General features: G+C 39.7%; 1 protein-coding gene across 1 annotated transcript in view; it reads right to left on the reverse strand.

Annotated features, from left to right (window-relative positions):
• Nucleotides 1–503: 503 nt before the first annotated feature.
• Nucleotides 504–23,321, reverse strand: part of LOC125907453 (uncharacterized protein K02A2.6-like) — a 33,056-nt gene continuing 10,238 nt past the window's right edge. Inside the window, exon 2 of the mRNA XM_049609792.1 lies at nt 504–518. The gene's annotated coding sequence lies outside the window, so the exon portion shown is untranslated. The remainder of the gene's footprint in view (nt 519–23,321) is intronic.

The following is a 23,321-nucleotide window of genomic DNA, read 5'->3' on the forward strand; positions in this document are numbered from 1 at the left end:
AGGAAAGAGCAGCGTTTCAATTGGATTTTTCATTCATCCGATGGGAAAACCTTGATTTTTGTCCCGAGAATCGAATTAGCACCGGTGCCGCACGGTGAAAGCGCACTGTCGGAAATGCTGATTGCAACGTTTGCTGGTAGTCGAAGCCTTTTTTATTTTATAGCTTTTGGCGAGGGAAGAACGGTTCCCTTAATGAAACGCATGAACGCCCTTAATGATTTGAATAACAAACAATACAAAAAATAAAACAAACGCAAAGTCGATGGTACTCGCAATCAAACCCGGAACAACTCGATTAAAAGATTGCTTTCGTTAGGAGTTTGTTCCATGCACAAATCGATCTCCCACTAAGGTTCAACGTTCTAGAGGCGAGTGTCATAGACTATGAGAAAAAGTGTGTTCTAGTGTGAGTAGCAAAACCTACTAACGTATCTGGTCTTGGTTTTTCGGAGCTCTGGCAAAGAATGAAAAGCCATTGACTCTGTATACTCTGTGCGTGTGTATTCTATAAGATTTTTCTTTTTTTTACTCTAACAGAGCTTCTTAATTTCATTTCTATCTTTCCTTGTGCCACTCAACCGAACAAGTGGCTGTGGCGAGCTCTCACAGTTGTTTAAGGGCGTACAGGCACGGTCGGGTTCGATGTTCAACTGATGTTCAGTAGCAACGGGAGAACGGGAGCTGGGGCAAGTTTGCCGGTTTGGTTGATACTCAAAAGCTGGTCGAAAACATCTAATCGGTTGAAAAATGAGCAGAGAAATGAATGTCGTGTGCGGTATGACAAACGGCAACCATTTGCCATCCGATTCTCACTAATCCATCCGAAATGAGCCCTTTATCTGGTAATCTGTGGTTAGCTGAAAACTATTTTAATACCCTTTACTACAAGCAAACCCCCTCATTACAGCTCGTTAGATCTCAGCCTCTTGAAAAGATGCAACTTCCATCCTTCCTAGTTCTTGTTCTGTGATAAACCAGTCGTTAAGCGATCACTCAGTTCAATAAATTTTACCACACGTGAACTGTAAAATCGTTGATCCAGGACAATAACATCCAAATAAACCCAATAATCACTCTTGTCAGCCTAATGCGTGTTCTATGTGGCTGGAGGGTAAAATCAAGAAAATCAAATTAATGATCCTTGCTGGCAAATTTTTTCTCGTATCACTATTTGCCCGGTGCGGCAGTTTTCCCGATTTGCTTTAGGCTGGAGTTTTTCAGAGACTCTTGGCCGCTGACGGGCTTAAAAATAAAACGCCTTTCTAGCGATGGTTTTCTTGCTTCCAGCTGTCAATTTTGCGATGGTGGTACATTTGGAGGACCTCAGCGAGCAGCGAGGATGTTGAGTGACTGATACAATCACTTGCCGTGGCTTTTAAGTGCGATCCATTCTTCCGCAACCGCAGCAATACGTGTGACACAACGATGACGTTGACGTTCAGCTTTCTTTCCGGAGCAAAAACAGCGCTTTGCCAGTGCACATTGAATTTTCCTAGCCCTTCCAGGAATATGGGGATTTTACTGTTTTAACTTTGGTAACGTGACCGGGGAAGGGCAAAAACGTTGGGCTGACACGCCGCTGTTGACAGGTTGAGTGCGAGAACGTGAACACTCGTTCCTCATTAGATGCCTGGCACACATACAAACACACATATACCAAAACAAAGATTTTGTCAGTCAACAAGTACTGGTAAAGGATGAAAGTGAAGAAGAAGGCAAGAAAATAACTTCCAAGGTTCTCTTACGTCATACCATCAGACCATCAAACATCAGTTCCTTCTTGTATTCAATACCATTATTCCATAAAATCATTAGATAGGACGGGAATGATGAGACTTCCTCAGTGCGCTCACGGGATAGCGGCGGGGATTACCTTGGCTTTGCTGATCGCCACGGCCAAGGTCAGATTGTGAAGAACCTACAAACACACACAAATACGCTCAGATCAGTAACTGTCGCGGTTAGGTACAAGGTATTGCTTCAGCGGCACCTCAACGCAAATCTCGTAGGTTTTAGGCCGCAAATCCGACATAATGCCATCAGACAACATGCGGTTTGGGGATTCAATTTCCCAAAAGCAAAAGCTGATTACCTCCAAACCGACTCACACAGGGTGAATGTGTAAGGAATGGTGTGTAGGTGATGATTTCCCATTGCCATTGCCGTTGACATGCCATTTCCCGGATGTCGTAAACAATATTTTATTGTTTCACGAAACGATCACAACATCGGGGAAGGCACACGTTCAACGTTCAACGTAAACATTGTATTGTCAACATGGCTTTTAAAGTGAGCAAATGAAAAGTTATTGAAATCGTATGGGATATCGTTGATCTCCCGCGAACCCGTAAGCGAAAATTAAATATAAAATTTTGCGATGTACACGACCACCAAGGAGTCTTTTTGGTTCAAGTCGAATGGTGGTTTAACATTATGCGATTGGGGTTGCGATGTGATGCATGTCTCAAATTTTAGCGTGTGACATGTTATTTCCATTTGGATACATGGGATGTTTCTTCAAACAGACGGCGTTGAAAGATATTATGATTAAGGGATGCGATGAGAGTACTGAGATGACAATCTCATCCCTGCTCGAAAACATTTCAATTGAGCAGAGGATATGATACGGAAGAAGGCCATGGAACGATTCCTAAATTTTTTACCTATGTTTCATCTCACCAACTTCTCCTACTCCTTAAGCTCACCATCATCAAACGGGTTCTCATCTAAGTGGTTTTCAACGGTTTCGTTTTGTCATCGGGTAAGTGTCAGTGTAATGATGAACTGACATCACGAAGGAACTTGTGCTCGGTTGAATGATGTACTCCTGAACCTATGTTTGATCGAATGGATGAAAACCTTTTCTCACCCGAGGCATAAAGTAACTAATCGACTAGCCAACAATATCGATAAGCGTAGCTATCAGTAATCGTTGCAGTTGTTTATTTTCACCTTCTAGTGTTTGGCCGGTATCTTGGTACAGTCGTCAACTCGTACGACTTAACAACATGCCCGTCATAGGTTCAAGCCCCGAATAGACCGCGCCGCCATACGTAGGACTGACTATCCTGCTATGGGAGGAAGTCAATAAGTAACTGACAGCCAAGCCCACAACTAGTAGGCAGGCCTTGACCAACAACGGTTGTTGAGTCAAAGAGGAAGAAGAAGAAATATTTCTTCACTCTTGACTAGATTCTACGTTCTTCTCTTAAAACCTTATAAAGCCATTTTTCTTGAAAAAATATCACGATTCATGCGTTTTTTAGCTTTGCGATTCATGCTTGATAACTTAATGAATCGTTCGAGCTGATACATTTAGCTCATCTTGTGGAACGAGTACTACGAGGCATGTCTTCATGAAAAGACAACCATGCTATACCGACCATGATCTATGCCCGGCTGGTAACACCGCCACCAGCTAGTAGCAGTTGGCCCAGGCACAGGGAAAATGATAGCTTCATCAATCTCACTCCCATCAAAACTCCCGGACACACAAAAAAATATCGTTGAAACGTCATCGGCACTATAGGTTATTGCCGCCAAGTTGTCAACTTGTTTTTGGCCTGCCCAGTACATGTTTACCGTTAGCGGTAGCGATGACAAATCGCCACTGGCGTGCAGAAACAATCGATTGCTGATGCCTTTAATAACTTACCGTTAGAAGCAAATCGGCACAAAAAAAACCGCATACACATACATACACTCTGACATAAGGAACGAACGAGCGACACATCTCATCGTGCGCTCAAAGGTGGCTGGGCCGCGTAGCGACTGAGACGAATTTGAAGCGCTTGTGATCAAATCAATATTTGGCGGTAGTCGGATTGTTTGCGACACGAAATGTCTACACGGATGTTTACATTCAAGCCGCACTCGAGTGCGTTTTGTGTGTTTGGTTCAGAGTGTGTCGGCGAGTAGGTAGGATGCGTTGAATAACTTTGTGCCAATCACTACGAAATGATAGGCTCATGACATCAAGACACATTAATTAAACAACTCTGTTTGAAGTTCCACAACAATAGCACATAAGTATTTATTACGAAACGATTCGTTTGCTGAATTAAGGGTTCCTTCAATTGATGGAAATTTTATAGTTATTTCAGTTCTTGTTTTAATTCAGTGAGAGGGCCATTTGTTTGACCAATCACTTAAACAATACAATAAACAATTATTTTAGTATACAATTAAACAATTAAACAACTAAACGATTAAACAAGTTATCATTTAAATATAATTTCATAATCTTTTTAACACAACAATCAGTTATTTTGTAAAATATTTACTTCCTGTCATGAGTTGTGTAAAAAAAAAATATCCGTTTCAACGTGTCTCTTCCTTTATTTCATTGACCTGCTCACAAAAAAAGCATCTCGTCGTGACAGGGCCTGGTCTTATCAACGTAGTTGAAGTTTAAAGCTAAGGGTGGGGCCCTTTCCGTTTTAAGTTCGTAGGCTGAAATTTCAGCCTGTCAGCTGTTTGCATTGTATAGCAGTTTTCGAGGAGCAGTCTAAGTTGATATAATATACAGGTGGGCTTATCCCAAGGTGTATGAATTTAGAAGGCTGATTTTTGTCGCTTCTGTTTCTGAATGAAGATTTTAAGAATGTTTTGTGTATTCGTTAAGCCTGCAGAAAGCTTGTTTGAGAAAAAGTTTTCCCCCATTCTGTCAAACAATGATGTTCAAATTTGGTTATAAAAAACATGCTATGAGACCACCTGGACTACATACACTTTGATTCTAGATTCCACCATCTGATCTCTTTAATGTACTTTGAGGTAAATGTATACAACACCGTGTTTTGCCATTTTTTCGAGCAAGTACTCGAATCTAATTTTAGCTTTGAGGCCGGAATAATCTAGACTGAAAATTGCAGGCTAGTTTTATATGTGGTTTTGTACGGAATGTTTACATGATTTCAGCCTCCAACTGTTAAACTCCATACAAAAAGCTGACTAGAATCGTGAAGGGCCCCAGTGTGTGAAATGGAGACGCCTGGTATCTCACGTTAATGCACAATTGGTTACATTGTTTGCAAAATTGTATTTATCACATAAAGTTATCTTGTAATGTATAATCATGAGTCGTTAAAATGTATTTTATTTAAACACACTTTATATATCAAACTGTACTGGGTAAAGGTTGAACGCAATGATAGATATCCTATGCTCGACTGGCTACGTTAGTCCTCCTGGCATAACGAGTTCGAGCCTCGCAGTCGTGTCAGCTTCGTCATCTTGCTTCTATCTATGGTATCCTTTATGTTAATATAGTATTACCATCATAATTTATTTTATTTTACAAATTTAAAACAAAACATATCATAACAAATATCATGTTAATTGTTGCTCGGTAATTAAATAAATTACAGTGGAACCCCTCATAACGAGATTTGTCCGTTCCAATGACTCATCAGTTATGCGGAAAACCCATTATGCAGGAGGCTCTGTTTCAAACAGTTTGTATGAAAATTGAATTAATCAGTTCTAGGTCATGATAAGAGCAAGTATGTAGGGATTATATGCATCACAACCAAACAGAACACCTCCATATGGCAACAATAATGCATTTATCAATTCTTAGTATCGAAATTCTCGCCTTCACGAGCAAGCAGAAAGAAAAAAATGCCAAAACGAACGCATCATTAGCCGGCATCGCGAATAAATGAACTCTTTTTAACAGTCGTTAAAAGTTCATTTTGGTTTAACCGAGTTCATTTGTTGTTCATTCCTGTTAAAATTACGACCGTCAAAACAGTTAACGACTGCTCGATATCGCATATAGGCAAACATGGGGAAAAAATCGAGCAGTATAATTAAACGACTGTTAATTTGTATCGCATACGCTTTTGACAGTCGTTTGTTTAACGGCGGCATAGAACCTGTCGTTAAAATTAACAAATGAACTCAATGCGTTCGCGATGCCAAATTCTAGCAATTTTTAACGACTTTGGTTAATGTTTAACGACTGTTAATTTTAAACCATTTCTTTGGCGATGCCAGCTATTATTTGTTAAACACACGCTTCTTAGGGAGGTACTCTACTTACCACATACATACATACTTAAATCCACGTCCTGCCCACTTCATCTGCCGTAGCCAAAGAGACCCTCCAATATTGCCAAATAAGAAGAAAAGCAATGGAGCAATTACAGGGTTTACCAGCATAATAAACAACTGTCCTCTTGTTTATAACAATAGTCTCTTTGAATAGACACCGCTGACTACCACTTACTCACACGTCAGATGGTGTAAACTACTCTGTCCAATTCAATAATACAATTTTCGCCTTCGATTGCACAACGGTCGGATTCGGCACGGTTTCTTGTGTTTGTTGTATAATTAACAATATTAATGTTTTGATTTATTGAAATGTATGGTTTATACTGCATATTGCTTGAATAAAAGAAACGTGTTTGAAAATGTTTTGTTTTTCCAAAATTTGTCCCAACAAAACAAATTGTGCCGAATCTGACAGTTGCTAACCGAAGACGAAAATTGTGTTACTGAATTGGACAGAGTAGCTTACACCATCTGACGTGTGAGCAAGTGGTAGAATGCGATGTCTATTCAAAACGACTACTGTTATAAACAATTGGACAGTTGTTTATTATGCTGGTAAACCCTGTAAACTGAAGGCACTACCTCACTTACTCCCCCTGTCAATAAGCGCAAAGCGTCGATAGGGGTACTCGTTATGAGGGGTTCCACTGTAGTATAAAAGTTTTAAACCCAATTAAATGCAAAATATGTCATGTGCAATATTTATTTTTGATTTAAAAATATATCAATGCTAACAATGATCCTTAATTTAAAAAACATAACAAAAATTGTTTGAATTTTATTTATTTTACCTTAGTATATCAAAGGGCATATTGCTTACGCACTATCCGAGAAGATTGCAGCGCATGCCTCCATGCTACGGCATGTAACCCGTCAGAACGTGGAGATCTACAGACGACTGAGGAAACAGCAAACCCTGCTCTTCCAGGCCAAACAGCGCCGTTTTGAATACGTTTTGAAAAATTGCAAGAATACAAATATATTTGGTCGAAAATTTCATTTAGCTTACAAGGCAAGCGAACATCACCTCTGTATTTAAAGCTTATTGAAAATGTTTGCACTGTGAAAAAAAAATTGCAGCATCTATTGAGAAACGCAAATTTTGTTTCAATACTTCGTCTTCGTGAGTACTTTAATTCCTAATTTAATTAGGAAGAAAATGATACTCTTCCTATACACCTTTAATGAAACTTGATGCTCAAATAAAAAGTAAATGAATCGTTAAACCATAACCTTACAAGCTACCCTACAAGCACCCGAAAAAAAAACATCAATCGTGACAAAACGTCTTACATTAGATTGAGCGTCTTTTCAAAGCATGCACATGTTCTCATTCTTTGTTCCGGTAAGCAGGATATGTTTCGATTATTGAAGTATCGCTCGAAAACATGCCCCCATCATACTGGCTGTAGCAACGGTCTTTCATGTTCGATCTCCGTGCTCCCATCGAGCAGGACATTGTGTAGCCCCGACGCTTGTGCTTCATAATGACACAGGCACTCGTTGGCAGGCGATGAATAATAACGCGATACGATGGCATCCTTCTCATTCGGTAGTCGTTTGCTTTTGGTCCACTTCGTGTGGAAACTTCAAGGAAGCTGCTCGTACAATGCAAACCAAATCTGTTATTCACGGTCAGTTTGCAGATACTGTAAATCACAAGCGACAGTTTCCAATCCATAAATTTAATCCTTTCACACGTCCATGCCGAACGAACGCTACTCCTCAAGCTAAAAATTGTAAACGGAGGGAAAATCTCGGTACGCAGCTTTTTAAAAGCTATCCTATTCCGTGGCACGCTTGCACTCGGTTCGCACGGAGCAATCTACCCGAACAGTAAAAGGGTCTCTAAATGCACCTCCTGTTAATGCATGGCCATTTTGAATGCAACGGGATGAATTTATCTGAATTGTCTGTAGAAAATCATACAGCCAGCACAAATGAAATCAACAACAACCTTACACTTCCCAGTGTCTGCACAGGCTCATGCACGCAATTACTTCCAAAGCGTTCCAGTTGGTTGACCGACAGCTCCTAGGGCGTTGAGACGTGCTCACTAAAGCTTGCAGTTCGTTACGATCATTGCAACGGCAGCTAATCTGGAGAAAATTATGTCTTCCGCTTCACTACCATCACCTTCAACTCTAACACATCTAAAAGCTGTGTGCTCAGCATAAGAAAAAAAAACGATCTGTGGATATCTGGTTTCCCGTCGTCGTTGATGCACTATCATGCATCTTTTTGCCTGTCTGTCATGGTGCGGCTCACAGCTTCTATCGTTTTGTTGTAATGAAACAAAAACGTGTGCTGCCACTGGGCCGGGTTTCCTTTTTTTCTCGTTTACATTCCACACATAAATCGTTCGACTAGTTCGTGAGTTTAACAAAAGTTGCGCTAAAAACTGACAATCATCGTCGTTGGTAGACGGAGCCACCGAGGAAACACTAAAACGAGGACGCATGGCTCCGTTTAAACCGAGTATTTTTTTAAAATATCCTTCTGTTTGCCGGTTAATTCCGGTGCCAGCATAGCAATACGCACTTTGGTCGAAACATTTCTTTTCGTAAGCGTTGCGAGCTTCGATTGCCTTCGGAAATGCGAAGAAAGACCTTTCGAGCTTGGCTGACTGTCTCTCTGAACGAATATGAGTAAACAACAAAAGAATAAGCAAACACACCCAGCGATACGTGTGCAGTAGGAGTGCAGTGTATATGGCCCTGCAAATTAACGGCGTCTCGAATATTCGTGATATCGACGGATATGGCAAGCGAATGCAAGGATGGTCGATGGTTTTTGCTGACGTTCCATGCTTTCTCTTTTTATTTTATTTTCGTAACGTCCAACGCGGACATGCTGGTCTATACAGGCTTTCAAGATTCAATTCATTAACACAGCCAGATAGTTAATCCTTGCTTCCAGGCTATTGGTTTAATTGATTGCACCGATTACTGGGTTGTATATAATGCATAGTAAATGAAATTTTACTCAGCACGAGATGATATTGCTGGTATGCCTGAAAGAATGAGAAATGTTCTGACCTTCAAAAACGAAAAAAGTGTTGTTTCGGTACTGCACGTCCTGCTTCCCAAGTGTGGCATGTTGGAGCCATTTCCGTGTCGCCTGCAAATCCAATAAATTTAACATTCCATGGATAATGACGTTCATTATGGCGGAATGAAGCTGCACACGCTAGCAAACTACCGGCGATTGGCGGAGCAAAAGGAAGCCGAGGGGAATGAAAAGGAAAATATGCCACATACACACATATATCTCTTCCGGGTCAGTAAATATGACAATCAATATCATAAATATCTTCCACTCCGAGTAAAAGGCACTGTTGTGGAATATTTAAGAAACTTCCTGGGAAAAGAGTCAGAGAACTTCTGTTCAGCTTCTCTTAGTCGTCCAACCGCTATGGCCGTCTCTTAAAGCACTTATTAGCACGTAGCACAGCCGAAAGGCTTTATAACAAGACCTTCGCCAAACGGGAGATCAAACGAGAAATTGTGCATGGATTTGGGTCACATACCAGTGTTTTCTCTTCTAGTAGTCTAGAGAGTGTATGTTAAGGATAGACAGAGTGAAAGGAGCACAAACATACCGAGACATCCGCATATGGTAACATTCAATTCTGGTACGCATATTTAAACGTTTTTCATGAACCTACCTGGAGCCACCTGAAGGTACTACACATGACCATGCCGCATGAATAGTTAATGTCGCGTAGGATCTTAACAGGTTCGATTTTGGAAACGGGTCCTGGAAGATTGTCAGACAGAAACCTTCCTCGGCATGTACCCATACCAGGAGAAGCAGCTACCCATCATAATTGAATATAGAACTCGTTTATTCATTTCCCTGTTTAGGTATTGGTTAATCAGTCCTTGGTGTATCTTTGAGCACGAAGGAAGGGTTTAACGTAAAAGCTGCTTTTAAGCCGTAATCGAACACTAATCCAATACCATCCATTTATCCAGCCTTCGTTTGGTATCGTGTATGTACACGAAATTATGTGTGTCTACGTTTTTTGTGGTCTATTAAATGCTTACAATAAGTTGTTGTAAGAATGCGGGCACTAGCAAACTGGAAGCCCGTGAGATCTGTACGATTTATCAAACTTTAATCCGTTTTTCTTCATTATTTATGGCTCGCTGACATAAAACAGTAAGACCGGTATAAACAGCTAAGTTTTTTTCTTTTTGTTTATTTGCTAATGGAGAGCAATATATGTTCCGACGAGAAAAAATACTTTTCCACTTCTACATTTACTAAAAGCTTTGAAGGAAATAAAACGATGCAGAAAAAATCTACTGCAGCAAGAACCATTTGGATATCACTGCTACAAAAAAAAAGATGACTGCTGTATGGACGTCTTGAAAAACACCCATTCTTTTTTAATATTTTTTTGTTTTTGCAATGTCAAAAAACGCAGACGCAAGCCGTCTGATGCACAAACTTACAACAATCTCACTTTATATAGCAACCTATGCTGGGTTGTTCACTTCACAACAATCTTCTTGAAAAATGAAAAGTGGTGCTCTCTTAACTGAATGTTCGGTTTTTTAACGCTTTAGTCCTTGAACCTCAACCGTCACTTGCAGCACAAGTCATGGTGGAGCGGATCTGGACAGCGTATGGCTTTTTCACCTTTTTGAACTGAATGGTGCGTCACAAGCTAAAACGAGAAACAAAAACTAAATGAGAGTTGGAATACTACGAAGAAAGCAAATGATGCAAACAGGCAAAAAAAGAAACAAACACCCCTTAGCATAACCAATCCCCTAACCCAGCGTAGAGCCTGAGAATTTCGGTACGTTGTGCTGTTAGAAAACAACGAAGACCAAAGACTGACTGAAAAGCAAATACCACTCCACCGACTGAAAGACATATAAAACACACTACGAACCACTCAACAGATGCTGAAAGCAGTGCACCGGTAGGTGGCCCGCTAAGTAATATAATCCTATGATCAAAGCCCATAAAAGCATCTATCAAGCTGCTTCAGTAAGCGCCTGTTCCGGCTTAAGCTCTGACTCTCAATTTGCTTCGATTTTTTTTTCACTAAATTTCTTTGCATCAAACATGTCTGTGAGGAAGTTTCAAATCAACACTGGCAAACATGCCCACCCTGACCTAGTGATCTTTGGCTTAGTATGCCAGTACGCCAGTAGACAGGCTAAGCAATCAAGAAAAAACTATTATTCACAAATTAAATCGTTTTAATCGGTTTGCTTATTACTGGAATGTTTGTTGGTTTTTCTTTGCCGATTTTTATTCGGGCGTGATAAGATAAGCTTTTTTAAACTCTCTTTTCACAGCTTCGAAGCTAAATGGAAGAATCCTTTGGAGAGTTTTGCAGCTGAAAGTCTTCCGACTGATTGGTAAATCAGGTAAAAGTTTGGTTTGTAGGGATAATTATTTTAGTTATAACCTCTTCCTTTCTAATCCAAGCTCACTTCCAGCGATGACCAGTTTGTGGTGATCGTTTTACAACACTTTTTGTCTCGGAAGTTACACAACTGCCGGCACTGCTTTGTCTTCAGTTAACACCTTCTAAACGATTAAGAAGAAAGAAAGTGTTACTCACGATTTAATAAAAGATACGTGACCCTCTGTAAAAGAGATGTATACGATGTTTTCACTTTTTTAAAGTGAACCATTCACTCCGTGGCCCTCGGGTGTCCTTTGCACCCCTAAAACTCCGACCTGCACTTGCTTCCTTGACGAGGGTATCCGATGGGCAATGTTTTTCCACTACACAAGCAGGAACTAAGGAATCATTACAGGCGAGGGTGTTTGTGGAAACGGAACCCACGGTAGGTGTTATGGTTTCCTGACAGCGTGCACGACGAGGGTTTATCTTCTCTACACCCGCTTCGTGAAGAGAAGAAGAAGAAAAATAACATCATGAGGTAGAAGGGTGGAGAGTTTGAAGGGTGGAATTTGCCCCCACAGTTTTCTTATAGCATATGGCGTGTAGACAAGTGCTAAAATTAGCAGCACCCCTAGCAATCAATCACACAGATAAAAGAAGTCGATGCAAATGCAAACATGTAGCGCAACGCTTCCCTTTCCTCTCTGCTTTTTTATGTGATACATTTGATTTGCAATGTTTTCTTTTTTTACTTGCAGTATATTCCTCTTATTCCTATATTCCGCAGTATATTCTTTTGTAAATAAGAAAATTATCATGTAAAAAGCCGGCAGTAAACCAGCTAGCAGCAGCCTGCACTTGACCCGTTTCCCACGACGCCTTGAGCGACCAGGCGTCTCCATCATGGCGGTGAAGCTTTCACCATGAGTCGGCAACTTCGCTCGCTTGATAATGCTGTTCGGCTATGTATAAAAGACACAGGCCAACTCCTCGGTTGATAACTAAGGAGGGAAAAATGCGTGATTTCGCTGATTGACTGCAGCTGATTCAACGCCCGTGTTTGAGATTGGTTAAGTGAATCGAAGGCTGAGCCGCAAGTGGCAGTGAGAATTTATACATCCTATTTATGAAGCTTATCAATGTGTCCTCTTTTACATGGTTTACCAGTCCAATAAACAACTGTCCACTTGTTTTTACCAAATGTAGTTTTGAATAGACACCACTGTCTACCACTTCATCACACGTAAGATCATCCGTTGTGCCGTTATGCTATCGAAGATGACAATTGTGTTATTAAATTGGACGGAGTACCTTCTGACGTGTGAACAAGTGGTAGACAGCCGTGTCTTTTTAAGGCCGGGCTACATTGATCGTACTCGCAAGCGTAATTTTGATTTTCACTAGCGCATCTGGCGGCGGCTGGTGGAAGCTTTTTTTGGTCATCGAGGGAATGGATCTGCCGGATCTCAAAATTTAGTAGTTTTGCCATCGTTTTCCATTGCAAAAATGGATGCAATGCGTGCAAGACATGTGTATCTACGTTTTACAAAACTTTTCTCCTCCGATTTAAGTAAAAAACATGGAAAATTAACGTATTTTCTGGAGCGGCTCCAAATTGTTTGGCAAAATGCTTCGGTCAGCCGCCGCCAGATGCGCTAGTGAAAATCAAAATTACGCGTGCGAGTACGATCAATGTAGCCCGGCCTTTATAAACAACTGGACAGTTGTTTAGACTGGTTCACCCTGTATTCATGTATTCCCGCTGCGCATCTAAAATTTCTCAACCTCTCGCTCAATGTAGCTAGAGAGTAAGAACCAATAACGATATGAAAGAAGCGTGGTGAAAATATGGGGAAGACGCGAAGGAGGAGAAAAAAAGAACGTGGGTGTGAACTATTTTTCGCCCCTTATGATTTTTGCGCCAACATGGTCGCGTACCGGAGCTTTTTTATCAGAAAGTGATAAACACATACAGCGCGCTCTCTCAAACGATCGTAAACGCTTCAATCGATCAAGAGCTTCGATCGGTTCTTCGGACGTTTCTGCTCGCTTTTCGATCGGTTTCGGCAAAAATCGTGCTAGAAACCGAGCTCAAAAACTCGAGCTCGATTTTGTTGTGCGGGTGTCATAGTAGTCTCCTAATCCTTCAAATAATGGAGCGCGTAACATACATAACATGTATCTTAATTTCATAAAGCACATGCAATTCATTATATCACAATAATTTAACACGATTGATCCTGACAGTTGCCAAGTTGTAGGTTAATCAAATCCTTTGCTCCACTCTCCCGGGAAACAAGATTACAAATAATGAACTTTTGCCCGAATCATTCTTTTCTCATCTATTGCCTGAAATGACTTACTTCGAAATTCCACTGTCCTGGGAAAAAAGATGACAAAAAATAAAATTTAGTCCGAATCATTTTATTCTCATCTTTTGCCTGAAATGACTTACTTCGCAATCCTCCATGTGTCCTATGTCCATTGAGAAAAAAGATAGTTCACGCTTAATGCTCCGGGAACGTTACGGTCTGTTAGGTTTACAAGTAGCTTTATCACGATGAAAACATTCCCACCACAAAATGGGAAACGTTCCTATTTCCCACTGATCTATTGGTTTTTTCTGCTTTTATGGCACCCCAAAATGAGTTGCTTGTTTGTTGCACCTCTCCTCGTGATACCAACATGCAGCAGCAGCTACAACAACACACTCCAGAATTAATTGTACACGAGCGGTGGCAGAAGTCCGGTTGTGTCAATATTTTTATAAACTTGCCATTAATTCTTCCTGTCTGGTTATTGCTGCCTGTATGTGCGGCTTTTGTTGGATGATGAATTATCCCGGGGCCGAAAGATTTCCCGGTCAAATCTTGAGAGCCGAGACCGTACGATGCTTGGGAGTGAATTTTTTTTTTCTTTTACTCCATCTAATGGGGTTGAAACGCTGACAAGCAAATTCGCGATAAGTATTTAGCTACTGGTGCTTGGAGTTAATAATAATTGCCGTCCGGTTCCGATCGATCCGCCATGTGATCAGGATGTGGCCCTCTTAACAAGTTATCTGTGTCTGGACACAAATGCGTTGCTATGCGGTGGTAGTGCAATTTATTTCCAGATGAGTCCCCTTTTTCACAAACAGCACAAAAAAGGGAATGAAAAAGCGACAAAAACAATTACGAATTTCATCATTCCTTGCTGCAGGCTTAAGGGTCGAGCTACCTTTGTCTGATCTGGTCGTGCGCTAATTTAATAATGTGAGCAGTTGAAGTTTTATTTCACTGTGAAGTACATTAATGTTAGGGGTTTAGTTTGTTGTTAAATTCATGTCACTTTATTTTGCAGATAATTAGGCCTATTATGTTAGTCGAATGACATTTGATTCCGTCGGAAAATCGATTTAGTCGCCATTCAAACCGGTTAAGGTTTTTATCGACATTTTTGTTTTTGCACCTGTGTGTTATACAGGTGGTCAACGCAACCAGCAGACGGAGTAAGTAGAAACAAACAGACTCAGCACTTCTTTTAAATCTTTTTTCCATATTTTTGTTGCAAATGCGGTAAATATGAGTGATTAAAGTGGTGATAAACTACTGATAATCTTAAATACAAACGTAGACAGTGGCTTAATTTTTGTCTATTTTAATTTGCGCGTTCCCGATAGCTTAAGCTGTCAGCAAAAAATCTCTCGAATGCACCTTCCCATACAAACAATGCAGTACCGATTTTTTACGTCAACTCGAATAAGCCAACGGATTGCTCAGACGGAGACATTACTAGTAAAACGATACCAATCATCAAAATGAACGTATAAGTGATTTTTTTTTCGAATGCCGAACACAATAGAATAGGCGTCAATAACATCAATTATATTTCAATTTGCGGTGCTAATTCAATTCTACGATATTGGCACCTCCTTTCCTTCCGTTTTCCCGTTTAAGACCGTTGGCCTACATTTCAGCAAGTCAGCTGTTTATATTGTATAGCAGTTTTCGAGCAGCTATCAATTCGGAAATAGTATACAGGTGGGCTTATCCCAAGGTATTTATTAAAACAATTAATTATTACCGCTTCTACCGGGCGACATTGTGGAAGACAACTGTCAATCCCTGCATGTAAATTTATAAAGTGTACTAGCTGGCCCGGTAAACCTAGTTTTACCCCACATTTTATTAGTTGCCGATTAAGTATTTGAAGTTGCAAATTACTTATCCGGCACTACAACCGCTTTGCTTTGTTTACACTTGTGAGTTTAACATCAGTAACCAAACATGTTTATGTTACAATTATTAAAGCAAGCATATTTGTTCGTTTTGGAACATCAAACAGCAAATAGGACAAAGCGAAATAGCATGTATTTTTTAATTCATTATTCCCAAACTAAAGTACTCCATCTCTGTTTTGTCATTATGGATATTTGTGACAGCATCGTAAACCGCTAGGCATTTCACAGCGAGTGTAAACCGCACCTTACACAGAGTGTAAACCGCGCTTCACACCGACTGTCAAAGTGCTGTATACAACAACAACAATGATGTCCTTTGTATGGGAGTTAGAAAATTGCTAATAAATTAAGTTTAGTGCAACTTCTGAAAATGATGTGAGTCTTAAAACCTATTCTCATACCACCATAAGGTGTGTGCAAAGTTTCGTTGAAAATGATCCAGCCGTTTCGGAGTTTGCTCGCGACAAACACCGTGACACGAGATTTTTATATATATAGAAGATGTAGGCCTTTTGGTCTTATAGACTGATTTTTATAACTAATTTTGAACATCATTTTTTTTTACAGAACGCATGAAAACTGTTGCTCGAGCAGTGTTTCTGATAAATTGACAAATACACAAAACGCTCTTAAAATCTCCATTCTATTCTAGTTCGCGGAACACAAATAAATACTGCTAATTGTTAGTAAAATCAAATCTGAACGACTCAACATCAATTTTTTTTTCGATTCAACATCTTCCATTTGGAGACCAATGTCAATGTGTTGTCTAAAGGTCGGGGACTATACGGACACTGTTCGTACTTGCTAGTGTAATTTTGATATTCACTAGCGTTTTTAGCGGCAGCTGGTGGACGATTGTTTTGGTCGTCGAGGGAATGGTCATGCCGGATCTCAAAATTAAGTAGTTTTTCCATTGTTTTTTGTCATGAAAATGGATGCAACTTCCATCGTCTTTTGGGCATGAAAATGAATACAATGCGTGCGTGGACATGTGTATCTACCTATTACAAAACTTTTCTCGTCTGTTGTTTGGCATTGTTTGGCAAAATGCTTCGGTCAGCTGCCGCCAGATGCTCTAGTGATAATTGAAATTACACTAGCGAGTACGGACAGTTTCCCTCGGCCTTATTGTGTGTGTGTTGCTCGGTAGCTGCGTTGCTAGATCAAAAATCGGTAGGAATACAAATAGAACGGTATGTCTAGACACTCTACGCGTGCGTCTCGCACTCACCTAAGTAAGTACTGTCCGTCAATATCCAAAATGGTTGTAGTGGTTCTACGATTACACCGATTTAATGCAGTATCAGTAATCAAATCATTACTCGTACTCACTACACATGGTTTGAGCGACGCACTACACTCACACTTTACGGGATGCTCTTTCCCTGTTACATTTTTCATTCTCGCTCAAGAAACTTTTTTCAATTTTAATTTTACCTGTTATTATACACAGTAACCACACATCGGTATAAAAAATACTTTTTAGCGCAAAACCTCAAATGTTCTGCCCATTAGATCCCCTGTAGAGCCAACTAACTGCAGAGTTAAACCATATCTTGTCTCCTAGAGAAATGTGCGAGCAGTATAGACCACACTATCGTATTTTGTCTCATTACTTTTTTGGATGGCAAAGAACAGTTTTCTCACGGCCAGACACACATACGCTTTCGGCTATAACCAAAACTTATTCATAGCAAGCAAAAAATACCATGTGGATCATCCTCACCAGACAAACACTGCGACACCAAGCGGCCTTATTTTTATATTGAGGCATGGTAATGCAGCTATAATTTGATTACTTTCCCCGATTCTTCCCCTTCCCATCAATACGGTAACAATATAAGTGTAACATCACTACACAGACTCCCTTCCATCACCATAGTGTGTGCACTGTTTGCAGGTACCTTTTTCACCAGCGCTCCCATTCCAAAACCCACACAAAGCAAACGTTGACGTCGATGCATTGCGGTGCAATTATATGGTACATTTTGCGGGTTCCCATTTATCCGATTTTCTGTTGCTAGTAGCTTTCCGCTTGTTCACTGAGTACTTGTTTATCACGCAGCAAAATACACCATCGTAGTTGGGCGCTCTTTGGTAGTGCCTGACTTTCACGCCTCCATAATGCCACGTTTCGGTGTGTCGGTGTGTGCATGATAAATGGTACTTTTTTCCTCACCAAAGCGGCGCCAGATGGTTGCGCCGGGGCATCGTGCAAACTGTGCTTGTTGGGAGCGCATCCTGTGCTTGTGGCGCTTTTTTCAAGAGGTTCTGTGCAACACATTCGCGGTACAGCACTGGCGTTATGGAAGGCTTGTTCTATACATTTACACTATCACGGGTTACAGCCAACTTTGCAGAGAGTTTAATTCCAAATCATTTTATAAAGAAAACCTCCATGGAAGGTGAAAAAACAAAATACACATGCGTAATAATTTACTTTAAAAAAATATAAACAAGGTGAAGGTAAAACTATGTTTCGCACTTTATTGCCACTGCAGAAAGTCACTCCTCACAGAACGATGCCAGCGCACCTTGACGGTTGTGGATTATTTTTTGCTACGGTAATCCAACTCACCTTTCTTACGCATTGGATAAACGAACTTGTTGTGAAGTGCTCCGCTCGTGCCATGAAACGCTTGCGGGTATGATGGCTCGAGCTGTAGTAGCAGCCCACCAGGCTAGTCTTTTGGCGCCTTTATTGTGTATGTGTGTAAAAGAAGGCTTTTCTTTTGAACATATACCCCAACCTTCCTTAACGCGTCAAATGAAATCGTTCTGCAAAACGTTGAAGCCTTTTTTCATTTTCTTTCTCCGCTGTACACGTTGGAGCTTTTTATCCTCCAAATATGAAAGGTGAGTACATACTTCTTGGGCTTCGGTTTGATACTTACACACACTTTACTTGATACACACACAAATGTACTGAGACACACTCATATGCACGCTCTTAGAGTTCAAGCGACAGGCAGAAAGCTGTAAGATTGAGCCCTTATGCTTGATGTAGTGAATTAACTAACTTGCATGAGCATGTTATCGTGCAAAGCTTAAAGTCCTTTTATATAATCCGATAAGAAACAGAATCAGTTTGCATTTTATTACACCAGTACACTTTTCAGATATTAAACTTTTTGTAATCCTCTAAATAGGATTTAACTTTTATGAAATAACATAACATAATCGCACTTTCGTTAAATGCATTCACATTCTCACAGAATAAAGACTCACCTTATCACTTTCAGTGAGAAGGATGTCGCAGTGAGTGCTCTTTAATTTTACGACGCAGTTAACATCGTAAAAGCGATCACCTTTAGACACCACATAGCCTAGAACCAGTCTTGACTGCGGTCAAAGATAAACTGACGAGTAGTAACGATCACCGGGCCAAAACCCGAATCACAAAGTTCATTCCATTCCGTTGTATTGTTAGGCGCAACGTTCAATCGTGTGAATGAACAAATCCCGAGCAAAAGCTCCGAACTGAAATGCTGTGAGACATTTTCTTGCTTCACTTGTTAGCGTTTTTGTTTTCGTTATTTATTTATCTTTTGCGTTTTCGGGTTCGAATTATTAAAAAAAGACTTATTTGGTTTCCCAGTGATGTGTTTTATCTAAATCGCACTCATTCTCAATCAAGATGAAATAATTTATTTAAACTACAAAAAAAAAACAAATGCAGTTTTTGCCAGGAAATCTATATCTTTTGATGCTCAATTACGTTTTTGCATTCTTCATGAATCTAAGAGAAAATTCAATCAAATATAAAAACTTTTAAGAAAACTGTTTGATTCACGACAAATAGGTTGTTGTACATAATTGACTGTCAGACTTTTTTTTCTTTGGCCCAACAACCGTTGTCGGTCAAAGCCTGCCTGTACCACTTGTGGGGTTGGCCCCATTACCCCATTGTGAGGTTGGTTGATTACCCCCCACACCAGGATAGTCAGTCCTACGTATGGTGGCACGGTCCATTTGGGGCTGCAACCCACGACAGGCATGGTGTTAAGTAGTACGAGTTGACAACTGTACCAAGCCGTTACATGGCGTTTTATTTCATCTTGCTATTTTTTGGTTTTTTCGTTTACTGATCGGGATGAGATGAAATGTTATAAACTATACACTACTGTATAAAATGTTTCTTTTCAGAGCGTCTCAGCCACTTCCTTTAGTGGGTTAATGTTTGGCGTTGAACCTTTTGCTTGTTTGGCTGCAGCTTGTTTTCGGCCCATTAGACAGCGAAGCCATACGGATTGGCTCTTGATGCCACACAGATTATGCAACGACAGTCCGTATTGTCAACTGGTGGAACTCATCTGATTTAAGCTCTGTAATGGTGTTGAGGGAAGTTTAAGCCGCCAAAAACTAATGTCAACCGACCGAGAATAAATGGAGCCCTTTCGGACAGTCAAACACGAAGTCTCAAATCTGATGAGAAATTGTAAACGGACTTAGAAGAATTGCCATACAATTGATGCATCAAAGGCCCTGCTTCAGAAAAAGTTAGGATCAATCTTGTTGTGGAGTTAATTTTGTGTATGTAAAATATTAACTAAGAGAAAAACATATTTTGAAAGTAGCTTTCAATCCATGTTTTATTTAAGTTTTAGCAACGTTAATGCTAAGATGTATAATTCCATTTTCCTTTTTCATATGTCTATTAATCTGTTAGGAAACTGTTCTTTAAATTGTCATTATGTTGTTTATAAATTGTTTATTAAAAGTATTCCTCTTTGCATTGATTGAATTATCCACGATTGCATCAAAAACGTTATTGCTTACCGTTACATACCATGTGTACTTTATTTTTAAATCTATCGGCAAATACAGGGTTTCCCAAGGCTTTTTGATTGATTCCCAAATATTTTTGGTTGATTCCTAAGTGCCTAGATAGACTACAGGTGGATTCTTAGCTCAGATGTTGGTAGCCATTGAGATTTCTATGGAGATTTTCAGAAAGGGAGTTCGGGTTGCTAAGGAATTTGTATGAGTTGCTAAACAACTTTGACCTCCCTAGCGGTCAAATTAAAATTTGTCAAAGTACACTGGACGGTCTGACCTGTATTAAATCATGGGTTGCTTCCCATTTATTGTTTCCAGAATGCTTTTTTCAAATTTACTGATGACCAACGGGACGATACAAATAAATCGTGGGACTTAACCAAACATCTACCTGCGACCAAACCAATAAATTATGAGAACCAACCAAAAAATATGGGAAACGCTGTAAATTGATGCATTTATTCAACCATCATGTGACTGTTTTACAGCTACATTTCATAATTCTTTTAATTGTAGCAAATCTTCCGTTAGCCAGCACTGTTCCTCCAGGGAAATGTTAGTTTATTGTCTTCTGTTCTACCTCGAAGCATGAGGTATGACGCATTGTAGAGTACGATTCCGAGTGGTTGTTTGATTTGGACAGCTGTGAGGATTTTTTATGGCACACTAGACTTTGAACGAGGGAAGGTTTTGTGTGCATTTAATCATTATTGAACTAGGGAGCTGAATTTTTGACTGATACTTAAAAACCGACTGGGATCGTTCCCGTTTTAATGTAAGACTTTTTGGAAGGTCGAACAAACAGGATCAATGATTTCGATGGACAGGTGAAGTACATCGTCGTACCATTAAAAGAAGAATGCATGGTCATAAAAAGGTAAATTGATTGATACCAAGTCCTACAGGAACCGTGTCTAACAGTATTTGTTTAAAATACCGAAAAGACAGTATGTTTTTTGTGCAGGACGAACCATTCATTGAAATAACTTTGCAGTTTTACGAGTTGTTGAAATGACTACAGGTGGAATGGAGAAGATTTTCAATTAGAGCAAATCGAGCGTTAGTTGAACTGGAGGATGATCGCCATAAAATGTGATATTTTATCGTTCACTATAAAATCCAGCATTATCACTTAATCTTCAAGTAAACTTGCATGCCCATATGTCAAGTACATGCGGAAATGGATAAGATAGTAGATAGGATAAAAGGGATAACATGTTATAATTCCTTCGTATCATGGACTTTGCTCGTCCTGTGCATAGATTAAAGAATAAATCATGAACGCAGCCCAACTAGCCACCCGAGTATATAATTGCATGTTTACATATTTTCTGAAAGAAATTTTCCATTTTCTTACTTAGTTTGTCATGAGAACCTAAAAGCTCACCTTTGAGTTGACATATTTTTGGCCATAAGTGCAGATTTTTGATGAAAGGAAAAAATCAATCATCAAAACAGTACCACAATTGTCAGCTCAGTGCCACCGTGTCCAGTGACACGTTTGTCCTGACGCTAGAATCCTTCAAAATCATAAAAAAAATCAATGCACGAGAAAGTAAACGAATAGCCGTAATAAGCAAAGTAAAATGGAACCTAATTCAAACTGAAAAAGTAATTTTAGACTTTCGCAAACCATTGCCGCCGATGGTGTTTTTCGATTTCTTTGGTCAAAGTTTTTGGAACCTTGTAAAGAATGCTAATAAGTGAAGAACGAGCAGCACATTCAACAGCCCAAACATAAAGCCAAATGTTCGTTGGTAAGGAATAATTTAATAAGAAATGTTTAATAGGGATACCGTCTACATTGTGGAAAAGTATCCTTTGTGGATTTGTTTTTTTTTTGGTAACTTGTTGCTGGTTGTTTTTTTGTGAAAGAAAGTAGCATTTCTAAGAAATTAGTTGGCGTGAGAAGAAAACTAATCCTATTTTGTGCTTATCCTAGAACAAGGAACGTTGCGTAGTATTACCTTTTGAACATTTGAAGCAGGGGCCTCCAAACTTTTCAGCTCGTGGGCCGCTTTGCTTAAAAAATAACGATATTGAAGGCCATTTGACGCTAGCTGTAACTGATGAGTGAACGTTTAAATCTCGTTTTTATAACAAAATACTAACGAGGATTGTACAGCTTCGTATTACTAAAGCTTGATGTTTCTCAAAAATACAAATTAAAATTACAATTTTATTTAAGTGAAAATAATGTAATATTAATAAGTAATATAACCTTTGCAAAGTCATTGTGGGCCGCAAAGAAAGCTCTCGACCCATGATTGAAAGTACTACCATGGTCTTCTGAATGTTGGTGATTTATTTAAGTTGCAAAGTAAACGATTGCATCGAATTAAAGAGAAACTTTCTGCTTCGATATACCATGATGTGGACTGGCCAACTCAGCGCTACACATTTAAACATTGGTCAACATAATAGACATGCTCTAAACTTTCAACAACCGATGTGAAATATGCTTCCTATGATAAATCGCATACTTTCACTGTGTGATAGGAAGATTTATAATCCCTTCGTACCCACCTCTTGTTACAAAACACAATCTGCAAATAAACAACCGACACTTTGGTTCTATTTGCCCAGAAGCTCAAATCGTTTAGTAATTCGAACATTCTTCTGAGACTCTCGGGGAAAATTTTTAACGGAAAGTGTGAGGAAAAGAATTGTTTGCGAAATCAATTAGACCTTTCCCTTTTTAGGTTCATCGCCGGGACCGCATCGTTGGGGCTGGAAAGAACAGAAACCGATTCGCTATTTATCAACCTGAGAATCTACCAGCAGAACGGTGGACGAGTGCTGAATGCCTCCTGTCTATTGTTATATCCCAAACCGTTTTTGAAGGAATGTCGGTCGCAGTGGCATGATTGCAATTTTTATAGT

The sequence above is a fragment of the Anopheles coluzzii genome, chromosome 3, assembly GCF_943734685.1.
Source record: "Anopheles coluzzii chromosome 3, AcolN3, whole genome shotgun sequence".
Lineage (NCBI taxonomy): Eukaryota > Metazoa > Arthropoda > Insecta > Diptera > Culicidae > Anopheles > Anopheles coluzzii.